Below are 12,767 nucleotides of genomic sequence, written 5' to 3' on the forward strand. Positions count from 1 at the left end.
TAAAAACTACTCATTGTTACTTATTGATGACGTCAGAAAGTGTGTTACTCCCAGCATTCCAAAGTTTTTATTAAAAATATTAAAATGTGAATGACATGGTAACTCTGAAGGCCTAATTGGGGCCCAGGGCAAAAACTTCTTTGGGGGCCCCTCTGCGTCACTACTTCAGTTATGAAGAACCGAACATTATGGAGGTATTTAAATTTTCACCTCATTATATATACATAACAAGAAAATTGTCTCGAAGCTAAAATAGCTATAAAGCCTTCCTGTGGTCAGACGAAGTATCAATCTGTCCATTTTATTAATTTTCAGAGAATTCTATGTCCATCATGGCGAATACAGTTTTCTGATTGTTAACTTTGTCATCTAGCTGCAAAAAATTCATATCCTTGCTGACATTGGGGCGGAATTCAGCTAAATTTTTGCAATTAAATGGTTCAATTAAGCCAATCAATAACAATCAGTCGTTCAATTAATCAGTAATTCAATTTGTAAACATATCGCATTTTGCGATTTGTAAAAATATAGGCTTTTGATTGGTCAAATTTGTCCATAGTAATTGCAAAAATTTAGCTGGATTCCGCACTAGAAGGTCATGGATTTACGAAATATAGATTTTTTTGTGTTCATAGGAGAAATTAATGAAGAAGCTAACATAAAACTGACGGATTTTACACTGTACTGATATTTTGTTTGAAAAAAAAAGTTCATTAAAGAAGGAAACCAAAAATAATCTGGGCGCCCCCTCTAATGTGGGGCCTGGGGCAACAACTGCCCGTATTCCCCTACCTTATTCAGGCTCTGATAACGCTCGATGTCATCGAAAAGAAGAAAGAAAAAGAAAAATTGTGCCATTTTATTAAGAAGAAAATGTTAATGGCACATATTTTTCGTCAATAAAAAGTGCTGTGCATATTTTTTTTTTTCATTATGATACTTCAAAATTTTCCGTTATCTCATATTTCTCCGTTATCTCTTGCATAGCTTTAAATATCTACTTTGCATATAAATGATAATTTTTCTTAATAAAAAAAATCATTTGAATACTGTTCGATAAACTATCAAATAACAATCTAAACGTTGTCAGGCATAAGTAAAGGAAGATTATAAAACACTTATAATTTCCGAATTTAGTTGAGATTTACTATCACTAGGTTTGTTCTTCAATGGGTGTCAACGAACTGTTTCAGATAAATATAGTGTATCGATGGCGTATATCGCGCAGGATGACGAAGTTTCAAGAGGCCTTGACTAGATCATATCAAAGTTTTAGTTTCTATCACAAACTAGTCTGATTTTCCAATGCCATATTATATAACAATGGTTTACAAATTAACTACTAAGAGATAAATAAAGTAATGCTTGAAATATAAAACGTTACCCTTTATAGTAATTTCAACCAAACGATTGGATTTTTGGTTTTTAATTTCATTCTTCATAGTTTGGAGAAACCATTCAAGATGTTCTATTAATGAATTAGTTCAAACCATTGTATTCTTTGAATTTTTTATTTATTATTAATTTTTAATCGTACCTTATGCCAGTCGTTGTCGATAAGAATTCTGCATCCGGCTTGCATCGACCACAGTGCTGACGTAAAATATCCACAATGGTAGACGTATTATGGGTTAGAGTCCCCTTGTCGTCAGGCTAACCGTGGGAGGTTTTCGTGGTTTTTCCTCTTCATGTAACGTACACGCGAGTTAGTTCTATCAAAAAGTCCTCCACGAAGTCAAATTTCTTTCAATACTTGATCCAGGAGTTCTCTTGTCTTCTGGATTGGGTTCAAAATTACAAGGCTACGAAGTTGAACTTTAGTAGTCGTAAACCCAAAAAATTGGGTCAACTGTTCAACGACGGTTATGAAATAAAATAATCTTATAGTATAGACCAATACTGTTGATTTGAAAGGCTTTGAAAATAAATATGATTCAAAACTCTTACAGTATTAGATTAAGTGTAAAAGTGTTTTCTTTTTTTTTTTTTTTTTGCTTAAAAAAAGGTTTTACATCATTACCCTGCATATTATGTTCATCCAACAAAAAACTAATTCCGACCAGTGCGGCAATAATGGAAATAAACTTAATAACTTAAACTTAATAACTTAAGCTTAATAACTTAAGCTTAATAACTTAAACTTAATAACTTAAACTTAATAACTTAAACTTAATAACTTAAACTTAACTTAAACTTAATAACTTAAACTTAATAACTTAAACTTAATATATATTTTAAAAACTGACAAAAGATGTATTTTGTGTCTCGTACTCTTAAAAAAAGAAAGAAAAAATCACCAAAAGATATATTAAAGAATGCTAGACATCCAAAGGTTTGTTCTATTTTTAAATATAATCTTTTCGATAATTAGATTTTTTTTCAATATTGAAATAATTCATTGAATAATGCGATAACTTTTAGATAAAAATGAGATGTCGACCTTCTAATGATATCTAAAATATTTTAATCACAGTTTGTATCGTACTAGCTGAATACCCGTTCTTCGTAAGGAGTGAAAAAAAACAATAATCAGTACTAATGAACAATACTACGAAATCATGCACAAAATTGAAAGACAATTAATAAATCTGAATTAATTCCAATTATTTATTTATTAATTATTATTTGTTGCCCTTCACGTTGACTTTACGTTATAAAATGAAGCAAAACACGATTTTTACAGTTGATCCTATCAGAATAAAGATTAACTGTATTCAGTATTCACTTTCCATGATGATATTGCTCGCTGCCAACTCATGGTAGTCAAAATCGTAACGTAAAGGCATATTCTGTAGTTTGAAGTTCTCAACCTGATTTTGTGACAATTTAAAAATTTTTTAAGACGAATCTAAACAAAATCTCTTGAATGCTCAAAAATATATTATTTGTCGATAAAGTAGTTATTACTGAAATGTGTGAAACATTCTCAAAGATTTTGTGGGGATAAAAAAGTTTCCTGATAAATAAGCACAAAATTCACAGTTTCCTTAAAAAGCATATTCACAAACATTTTTTGGTCATTTATATAATTTCTGCACGCTAAATATGTTATTATCCTTAACTTTCTAAACTCGCAACCTAAGAAAAATTACAAAACTAGCGATTACTCTCCAAAAAAATAAGCGAATCCCAAGGAAATTTGAATATGATTTTAAATAAGATTAAATAAGAGTTGTTAAGTAAAACTGTAATATGCAAGCTAGTGGCGTTGCAATGGAATAACGACGTCTGCAATGAGTATAAAATTGCATGTTTGACCGCAAGCCTGCTGTGTTTTTAAAATTAGATATTTGTGATAGTCAATTTTTAACAATGAACCCCAGGCATTATTTGTCCGAAAAACTGCGATGGAGATCTATGGGAAGACTAGAGGCAGGACAAAGTCAGATAGAAGTGGCCATATGGCTAAATGTGAGCCCTTCTGTGATTCATGGACTTAAGCAACCATTTCTAACCACAAGTTCGGTATCCAAAAGGTTCAGCAAGGACAGCCAAATGCTACGACGAGCACCGATGATGACCGATATTTATCGTAAAATGCACGAAGTGACAATAAATTAGGTGCTAGAATGAGAGAAACAAACATTTGAACTTAAACGATACAGAAACCGTTAATGTGCATACATATATTGCTGAAAAACTTGACTCTGCACTTCAACGGGTCACCCTAATTAATCTGTGTATTGTGCCATATTAACGACTTTCGAGCTTAAGCAGTAAATTGTGAAGGTCATTCTTGTTGCTACTTTGATCTTATAATACTTATATGATTACCAGGCCACGTGTGCTTTCATTTCAAACAGTTTTTTGACATTGAAGAAAATTTCTCGGCTGTCTGATATAGATTAAAAAGACATTTCTACCCGAAATAATCTTCAAAATATGTGACCTTGATAGTGAACTTGATTTAATGTATGTATTTACTTGCATGTGTTTATGTTATAGAAATCTCTGTAGATTCTCCAAAACATCCGGATAAAATCGGAAGGGTGCTTACATTGAAGAATGTGTTGTTGTTATCTGAAAATAACTCTTTTTCCCTTCATTGGTGGCCTAATACGAAAATAATTTCTTTAAACATTTATTAGTAATTTCTTTTTAATGTCTCGCAAAAACCGAGTTGTTATAAGCAAACTGTAGATTCAGCTAAATTACTGAAGAGTAATTAGAGCAATTTTACCCTTCGATGCAGGTAAGGACATCGGTGTCCCTTATACTATATGTAAAAAAAAGAAGAAAAAAAATTCTGAAGCTGGAATTGAGAGCAAAACTATATTTTGTTATTTTTTACTTCTAAAAAACAATCTGATAGTTACTAAAAAATTTGTTAGATTATCGGAATTAAATTTGTACTAAAATATAAAATAATAGCTTCAAAAAAAAGAAAAGAAAAGATTTTATTCATTCATATTCAATTATGTATCAATAATTGATTTTGTAAATTAAAGGAATTTCAATGATGAATAATTATTTCTCTTTGATCTAAATGACTGCAAATTTGAAAATTTATTGTTTGAAAGTGGGCCGTGTTTAGAAAATTTTACCTTTAATGCAAAAAAATTAAAAAAAAAAAAATAAAAAGAAAAGACACCGACTTTTTATACAGCATTTTATACTCAAATTTGCAGATTTTTATGAACCCAGACAATGCCGCATTATATTTTATCACTCCATATTCTTATTATTTCGAGCCTAATCTAGAAGACAAGGGAACTCTTGGATCAAGTATCGGGAGAAATTTGCCTTCATGGAGGACTTGGATATAACTAGCCGGCATTGCGTTACATGGAGAGGAAAACCACGAACAACTACTACGGTTAGCCAGACGGCAAGGGGACTCTAACCTATAATCCTCCGTTTACCACTGAGGATATATTTTACGCCAGCACTGTGGTCGGTACAAACCGGGTGCGGAATTCGAATCAACCAGCCATTGCCGGCCGGGATTCGCACCCGGTTCACCTCTTTGAGAGGCGAGCGCTCTCTCCCCTGATTTCATAACTGTCGTTGAACAGCTGACCCAATTAATGCAGCATTATAGTAACTTTTTAAGAGTACTAAAAATTAGACAACAAATGTTTTTAATTTTCACAAAACAGTAATTCTTTTACATATTGGCGTTTTGAGGCATTTTCAGAATAAGCTTAGAGAGCAATGGCTTTAGATAGGCTTAGCTTGACCTAAAAGTTGTGAGAAACTCTTGCTAACTCACAGCACAGTTATGAAAATAGCATATTATTCGCCAAAAAGCATCAGTTCCTATGACGACACAGCCTTCAAAAAAACAGCATAAAAAAGTGCACTTATTACTTATATTTTTAAAAAAAAAGTATTTTAAGGATATTTACATAAATATAAATCCAATTCTTTAATCTGTCTCTAATAAGTGAAAATTATTTAATAACAAATATTTATTATCCCAATATTTGTTTTTTTTGCATAAATTTTAATAACTCAAAATTTCAATAGTAAATTTCTTTGAAAGTCGCAGTTCATAAATTATTTTGCAAAAACAAATTATTTTTCAGCAAAAAATAAATAAATATTTCCGAATAAAAATATTAGTAATAGATTTAAATGTTTACGATCCATCGATTGCCCATGATGGTATCAGGCACCCTTTGGCAGGGTACCTGGTACCATTGCCTCTTCTCCCTTATGTCAGCAACTGCTATAACTCACGTATTTGAAAAGCGAACCTTAAGATGAATGGATGCACACGAATTCAAGTCGTTAATTTAGCTTCAATAGCTCAGCAGTAGAAAGGTTAATCGTCATCAAAAGTAAAATATTTTATGGTCAAGATTTTCAACCGCAAATTCCTAAATAACAAAGAACACTTTTTGGTTCGAAAATAATAAACAAACGATTTTTTTCCGGAGCATTTAAAAACCATAAAAGTCATCTAAACAACATCGTTGAATGTATAAGACATCAAAAGGAAAAATACATGACGTGAGAATGACAAAAACCACCATATTTCATTTCTGTGGCGTGCTCAGTGCAAAACGTTGTCACCATTGACAGATCACGCATTATTATAGCTGGAAAAAACGGCCATTGAATTGAATTTTAGCGGAAAATATTAAAAACGCGGTAGAGCCATTTATGCGAAAAGCAAACTTCCGAGTGGTTTCCTTGCATAATTATTTATTTTTATGGTATATATATTATTTAAGATGCTTCGAGAAGTTCAACTGTTCGGAAATGGTGGCATAATTGAGTCAATGATGCGTAAAAGCGAAGAAAAATAATCAAAAGGTTGAGTGAAAGTGCAGTTTTTGTTAAATTTTTTCATATAAACATCGATATTCTTTTTAAATTTTTCAAAAAAGAAAATATATTGAAGAATTTTTTAGACATGCATCAGCACCAGTAGTAGTGTACAAAGTGTAAAAAAAAAAAAAACAGTATTACCAGATTAAAAAATTTATTCGCTTAAAAATATAGCGCCTTTTGAGCCAAGCACTATTTTCAGCGCTTGAAAAATGTCGACTGTTATATACTATTTATATCTTATTTTATAACCGTCGTTGAACAGCGAACCCAATTTTGTCTTTACGACTACTAATGTTCAGCTCCGTAGCCTTGTAATTTTGAATCCAATCCAGAAGACAAAAAAACTTCGAGATCAGTACCCCTAGAGCAGTGTTTCCCAAAGTGTGGTACGCGTACCCCCAGGGGTACGGGAACAGTTTAGCGGGGGTACGCGTTCTTATGCTAAATATCTTGCAGCAAACGAAAATTAAAGCTAGCCATGAAAATTAACGATTACGTATTTTTCTATTGGCTTATTTTTGCTGAGTTAACAGTTAATAATTAGTGGTGCCAACAGCCAGTTGTGATTTTTAACTTTTGTGCAATTATTTTATAGAAAATAATACATTCATTTTTTTACTAGTGGTACACTGCGTTGCGAAAAATTTAAAAAGGGTGCACAAAAGTCATAAGTTTGGGAAACACTACCCTAGAGGTATGATTTGTTATGGGAACATGGAGAACTTTGTGACCCAACAGATTTAGCGTGCAACATTCACAATTTACTACAAGGGGAGTCTTCATCCGGCGGATCGAACTCACGACCTCTAGAACATGAGCCCAATGCCATTCCAACCAGGCTATCCCTTGCCCTTTCCTGTCTGTATTAAAAAAAATGTGATAATATCCAATGGCATCAGTTTCTATGGATCATTTGTTAGAAAAAAAATTATTTAGTAGCGATTCTTTACAACTATTTTTAACGTTAATTAAGAAAAGAAACAAGGTTCTAACGCAACTTATATTTCGAATTTGTGGCGGTACAAATCTTCGCGGATCTGCTAATGGCCGTAGATTTACATATAACTGATATTTAAACTAGCTATTACGAATAATAGATAATCACTTGGGTCACACTTTTCTACGAGAATGCATTACACTTGTGAAACATTGATGTTATTTCGAAGGACGGGAACATAATTTCGATGTTCTTAATTTCGTTAAGAAAAAAATTAAAGAGTATTAAACACTAAACAAAATTGCAAGTATTTGATAATTTCCTCGCATTTCTTAATTTTTTTTTTGGAATAACAAAACCAGCTCACGTAAACATGAATAAATATTTCTTAATAATTCTTCATGTTTAAGATAATTTCTTATTAAAATTATTTTGAACAAAGGTACAAATTTAGTTTTTTGGCAAAGTCTCCTTAAAGTAGTGAAGTAGTTACTACATTTCGAAAATAATTTGTAGTCGCTACATTTTTCAGAAAATGTAGTTCTTGCTAGCTACATTTGTAACAAAGTAGTTGCAGTGCGCTATAAAAATGCATTTTTCCGGCCACTGTTGTTGTTGGCGTTGGCCATTACGGGAAGGGGTTCGATTGTTCTTGTTTTCCAGTGACATCTATGGACAAGAATTTATGCCACACCCGTTTATAGGGTGGATACATTCATACATCCATTCATTCATCCACAGATCGTAATTTTCACCAGAACGAGAGAACGATCAATCTCCAATTCAGCCCTCCCAGAGGTATAATTTGTAATGGGAACATGGAGGACATTGTGACCCGACAGATTAAGCGTGCACCAGTCACCATTTCCTACGCGAGGAGTCCAGCGCCCTGCCAACCAGGCCCTTTTCCGACCACTAATCCAGAAGACGTTAACGTTAGTTGTTAAGAATATTACTGAATTGAATTTAAGCCACACTTTCCCTAAAGCTGACATAATTACATTAAACTGTTTCTTTGTATTGTTCCATGATAGGTTCTTAATTATTTTCAGGAATTTTAGATAACATCACAATACACAAAAGTATCTTATTGCCTCATAGACATCCTTGCATTTTTTACTAAAAACTCTCCTAAACGCTCTTCTGAATATTTTTCAAATGTGTCTTATTTTAAATTCCCAATCCCGTAAATTGTTCTAAATATCATTGATATTTAACCCAGACCCTGGAAATAAAAAATATTTATTTTTAAAGTAATTTTTTTTCACGAATATAAAGCAGCATATTTTGCAAGAATATTATAGATATTTATTGTCTATATTAACTGTTATTATAAACTTTGTATAAATTGTGGCAGAATTCGCACTTTTTACAATTAGTTAAAATTTATAAATATAATTATATCTAAAACATTAGTAAAATAAATCTCCTTAGTAAAATAGTCTCATTTCCGCTTTATAAGTTTTTACCTCGATGATTCATTTTTAAAAGAAATTCTTTGATTTGAAATTAAGAGACAACTATATAAATTAACTATTTTTAAATTAAGAAAATTAATTGATTCAAATCTTTAAAAGAAAGTTTTAAAAATAGGCAGCACATAATTCATAATTTCAAAGTTTGGAGACACAACACATATAACGTTTCATTCCTACAAAAACTCGTAAAATGTAGCAAACAAAAATAGCTAAAAAAGGTAAGAAAATTAAAAAAAAAAAAGTTGATCAATGAGAAACATCATTTAGTAGTTTAAAAGTAAGTTATTCTGAAAATTTATAAAGTTTTTAAACAAACACATATTAAGTTAGAAGTCGCAACATTGGCAGAACTAACAAATCTCACTCATGAAAAGTCTCTTTTTTTTACGGCAGTATTTCTGGTAGATCTCAACTGGTTATATTCTTTTCCTAGTTTCATTAAAACTCATCTCTCTATCTCCAGCGAAAATTATTTAACTTAAGTAAATTATAAATTACAGTTTGAAACCTGCGCATTATAGAATAATCAAAACAAAAATATAAAGCAGTTTGTTTCTAGTTTTTCCTTTCCGCCCAATTCACAGCTCAATTAGAGTCGGCTCTTTGTTGCCAGCGGGAGAAAAGAAATTTTCTCGGTTTTGCGACCACGATAAGCGTTTTTTTTAAAAATTAGAAGATAATGCTACAGTTAGTATAATTTGATTTGCCCTACTAATTACATCATCATAAATTTATAACACGGGTCGCATATGCTATCTTTCCCCCCTTTTTTTTGATTTTCCCTTTATTCTTAGTTCAGATTTAGTTTATAACACCGTTTGATTTTGTTAAATTGAGTACAAAAATTGGTTTTTGACTCAGTAAAGTAGTTTCCAGCTTTACGATACAATATGGAAGATGGTTAATACAATATGGAAGAGAATTATACCGTCATGCATTACGATTTATAACATATAGAATATTTCATAGATTACTAATATTAGATTTAAAAAATAAGAATTTTCATTCTTTCCTTCAATCATAAGAAATGCCCCCATAATACTTGTAGTTAAAAAATTTTAAAAAATTGTGAAAATGTAAGATGTTTAAAGAATATTGTTTAAATAAATAGATATTCTTTAAAAAATAATGCAATAATAAATGAATATTGTTTAAGGAATATTGCAATAAGATTTTTTTTCTTCGTTTGAACGAAAAAAGTAGTACCGGTTCTTTTATAATTTAAAATCGTTTTTACGTCAGTTACGTCATCTTTAATAAGAAAAAAAAAACGATTTTTACATAAATAACTAATTCTTTAAAAAATTTTATTTTATTTCAGTCTCTATTTTAATTATAGCTTGTAAAAAAAGCTTTATGAATAAAAGTCTTGGAGCATAGTTTGGATTAATAAAAATATTAATCGAAAACAACATTTATTTATAAGTTTCTAATTGTAAAAAAATTCTTTAATTATTCATTGAAAAAAAATTATAACAATTTGTGCATTAAAAAAACAATTAATTCAATTATGATGGAATAATTATGTAATTAATATTTTATGCATGTAAAAATGTTAACTATTAAATAAGGGTTAAAATTAAGCAAAAAATTTCATTTAATTTTTTTAAAAATATTATTATTTAGTGTTACCACCGCAACAAACGAATACAAGAAAAAGAATCGATAGATAGTTCATCAGTATCTAATCACTCTCGTATTAAGAACAAAGTGACACTTACCTGAAAGAGGGTGGGAGAAAATATCAGTGTGAAATGGAATTAAGGGTGTTAAGTGGCAGAATCAATGGAGTAGAATCAACTGTCCGTCACCGCCTCCTGTCATTAATCGTCTGCTCTTGATATCAACCATTGTAAATAATAGTCAAAATTTCATTATCGCCAAAAAGAACGAGGAAGTGAAGCCAACCAGCAATAGGACGCCAGTTATTACGCCAACCTCAGAAATAATTTTTAAGGAAAGCATTCTCTTTTTTTCTTCCTTCTGTATAAATGTTATGATCCGTGGAAACTTTAATTAACCCTTGAACGCTATTTCAGAATAAATAAATTATATAAAAAAACGCGCATGAATGAAATTTAAAATTTTGTCTTTTAGGATTTTCGTCATTCTGTTAGTTTGAAATTTTGATAAATTAAGTTCTTTATTCATGTGTAAAAAATGATACAGGGTTAAATTTCAGTGAATTTATATACATAATTAGTTCTTAGTTAAAAAGATAAATTTTATTTAATAGTTTAAGTTAAAGTGGCCAAAGCATTTTTAAATCTAAAAATCAGCAATGATTAATAATTTTTGTTCCAACGGCTGTTTATTTTTAAACTAAAAATTATCATTATAAATTTCTGCAACGATTTGTGACTTTTTATTTAGCTAGTAAAAGAAATATAACATGATAAATCGTAAAATATTTTTAATTTTTCCTTTTAATATTGATTGCAAAAAGGAAAAAAAAAAGTAAGATATCAAATCTTTTTTCGTGGTTTCCCTCTCCATGTAACGCAAATGCGTGTTAATTCCATCAAAGAGTCCTCCACGAAGGCAAATTTCTCCCAATACTTGATCCAGTAGTTCATTTGTCTTCTAGATTGGGTTCAAAATTACAAGGCTACGGCGTTGAATATTATTAATCGTAAACCCCAAAAATTTGAGTCGGCTGTTCAACGACGGTTATAAAATAAAATACACTGATTTTAGATTATTTTAATCCATCCCTTTTTCGCATTGATCTCAATAAAGATTGATCAGAGCTTTGGCCAAGGATCAGAGCATGGAAAAAAATTTTTCTAGTTTTAATATTAATTTAAACTTGGTGACTTAATATTTTCAGAACTTTCTTACTTCATTTTCTACAAGAAGTCCAAATTTTACAAATAAGTTTTCTTGTATTGTCGAACGATATTTCATAAGAAATCCAATATTCGGGTTAAAAATTTGCTCACACAAATAACTTTCTGAAATTACTCTACTTTGGCTAAGCATAAGCTAACTTGTAGAAGTAAATTCAGTTATCGTTTTTTATAACAGCACTGTAAATTCTTGCCTTAAACTAAAAAATATAATAAAGTAAGCTTACAAATTTTGCAGCAATTGCCATCAAATTGTGAACCAAAAATATCTTAAGACACTTACCTTTATTTTTTTCCCGTTCCAATCAGGGATTATACAAATTACCTTTTACTTAGAATCTTTTACTAATTTTAAATGTTTAATTTTTGTTTAGAATTAAATTTAACGACGTAATTAACCTTATCGAGACACTCTTTTGATATTGTTGGGTTTGAAAGCCGTGCAGTTTTCTCATTAAAAATCTTCATTTATTTTCTAAAAAAAGGAAACGAATATCTTCTAAACTGAAATAAAAACTATAAATAATTACGCGGTACTCAATTTTATCACATCTTCGTAGCAGTGAAGAAAAATACAACTGCATTTACTGTATGTACATCTCCTGAGTGCATTTTGTAGACAATACATTGATCTTCATTATAGATAGGTTACTTTAAACAAATATTTCTCCTTAACTCTATACGATTAACTGCCTCCTAAAATATTTATTCAGAGCGATATTCTAGTTCAGGTAATAAACGGAGATGATAAACACCTCGGGCGTAAGAATAACAAAAGAAAAACTGTTTTAATATTGTCTTTGGCGAAGTTATTCCGATTTGTAAAACGTTTTTTCTCAACAGACAATAAAATAAATTGCGAAATTAGACTCAAAGACGTACTTTCTCTGCATAAGCATACGTTTTTTTTTACCAGACAGATTATGATTTTTGGCCCCCAAAATATAGGAGAGTAGCCGCAACCTGGGAAAACTGGTTCAAATAATTTGGTCAGGAAAAGTCCACAGTTTGGACCCGTTGTTAACTTTACTTTTTGCTTATTTCGCCATATCTCGCGAATTTTCAAAAGTGAACTGAAATTATTTTGTGCACACAATTATAAAATTCTATTTATTCAAGGATAACTTCATACAAAAAATAACTTTTAGTAAATATTTATTAAAAAAGAATTGAAAATTTTTTCATCTGTATAGTATAAAATTTTTTACACCATTTCAAAGAATG

The 12,767-nt window shown here is 30.5% G+C and overlaps 1 protein-coding gene and 1 long non-coding RNA gene across 2 annotated transcripts in view; one reads left to right on the top strand and one right to left on the bottom strand.

Annotated features, from left to right (window-relative positions):
* LOC107439300 (Copper transporter 1A) overlaps positions 1-10,559 on the bottom strand; it is a 46,786-nt gene extending 36,227 nt beyond the window's left edge. Inside the window, exon 1 of the mRNA XM_016051852.4 lies at positions 10,416-10,559. The gene's annotated coding sequence lies outside the window, so the exon portion shown is untranslated. The remainder of the gene's footprint in view (positions 1-10,415) is intronic.
* LOC122271405 (uncharacterized) overlaps positions 1-12,767 on the top strand; it is a 51,819-nt gene that overhangs the window by 29,905 nt on the left and 9,147 nt on the right. The window lies entirely within an intron of this gene.

This window comes from Parasteatoda tepidariorum, chromosome 3 (genome assembly GCF_043381705.1).
Source record: "Parasteatoda tepidariorum isolate YZ-2023 chromosome 3, CAS_Ptep_4.0, whole genome shotgun sequence".
NCBI classification, from domain to species: domain Eukaryota; kingdom Metazoa; phylum Arthropoda; class Arachnida; order Araneae; family Theridiidae; genus Parasteatoda; species Parasteatoda tepidariorum.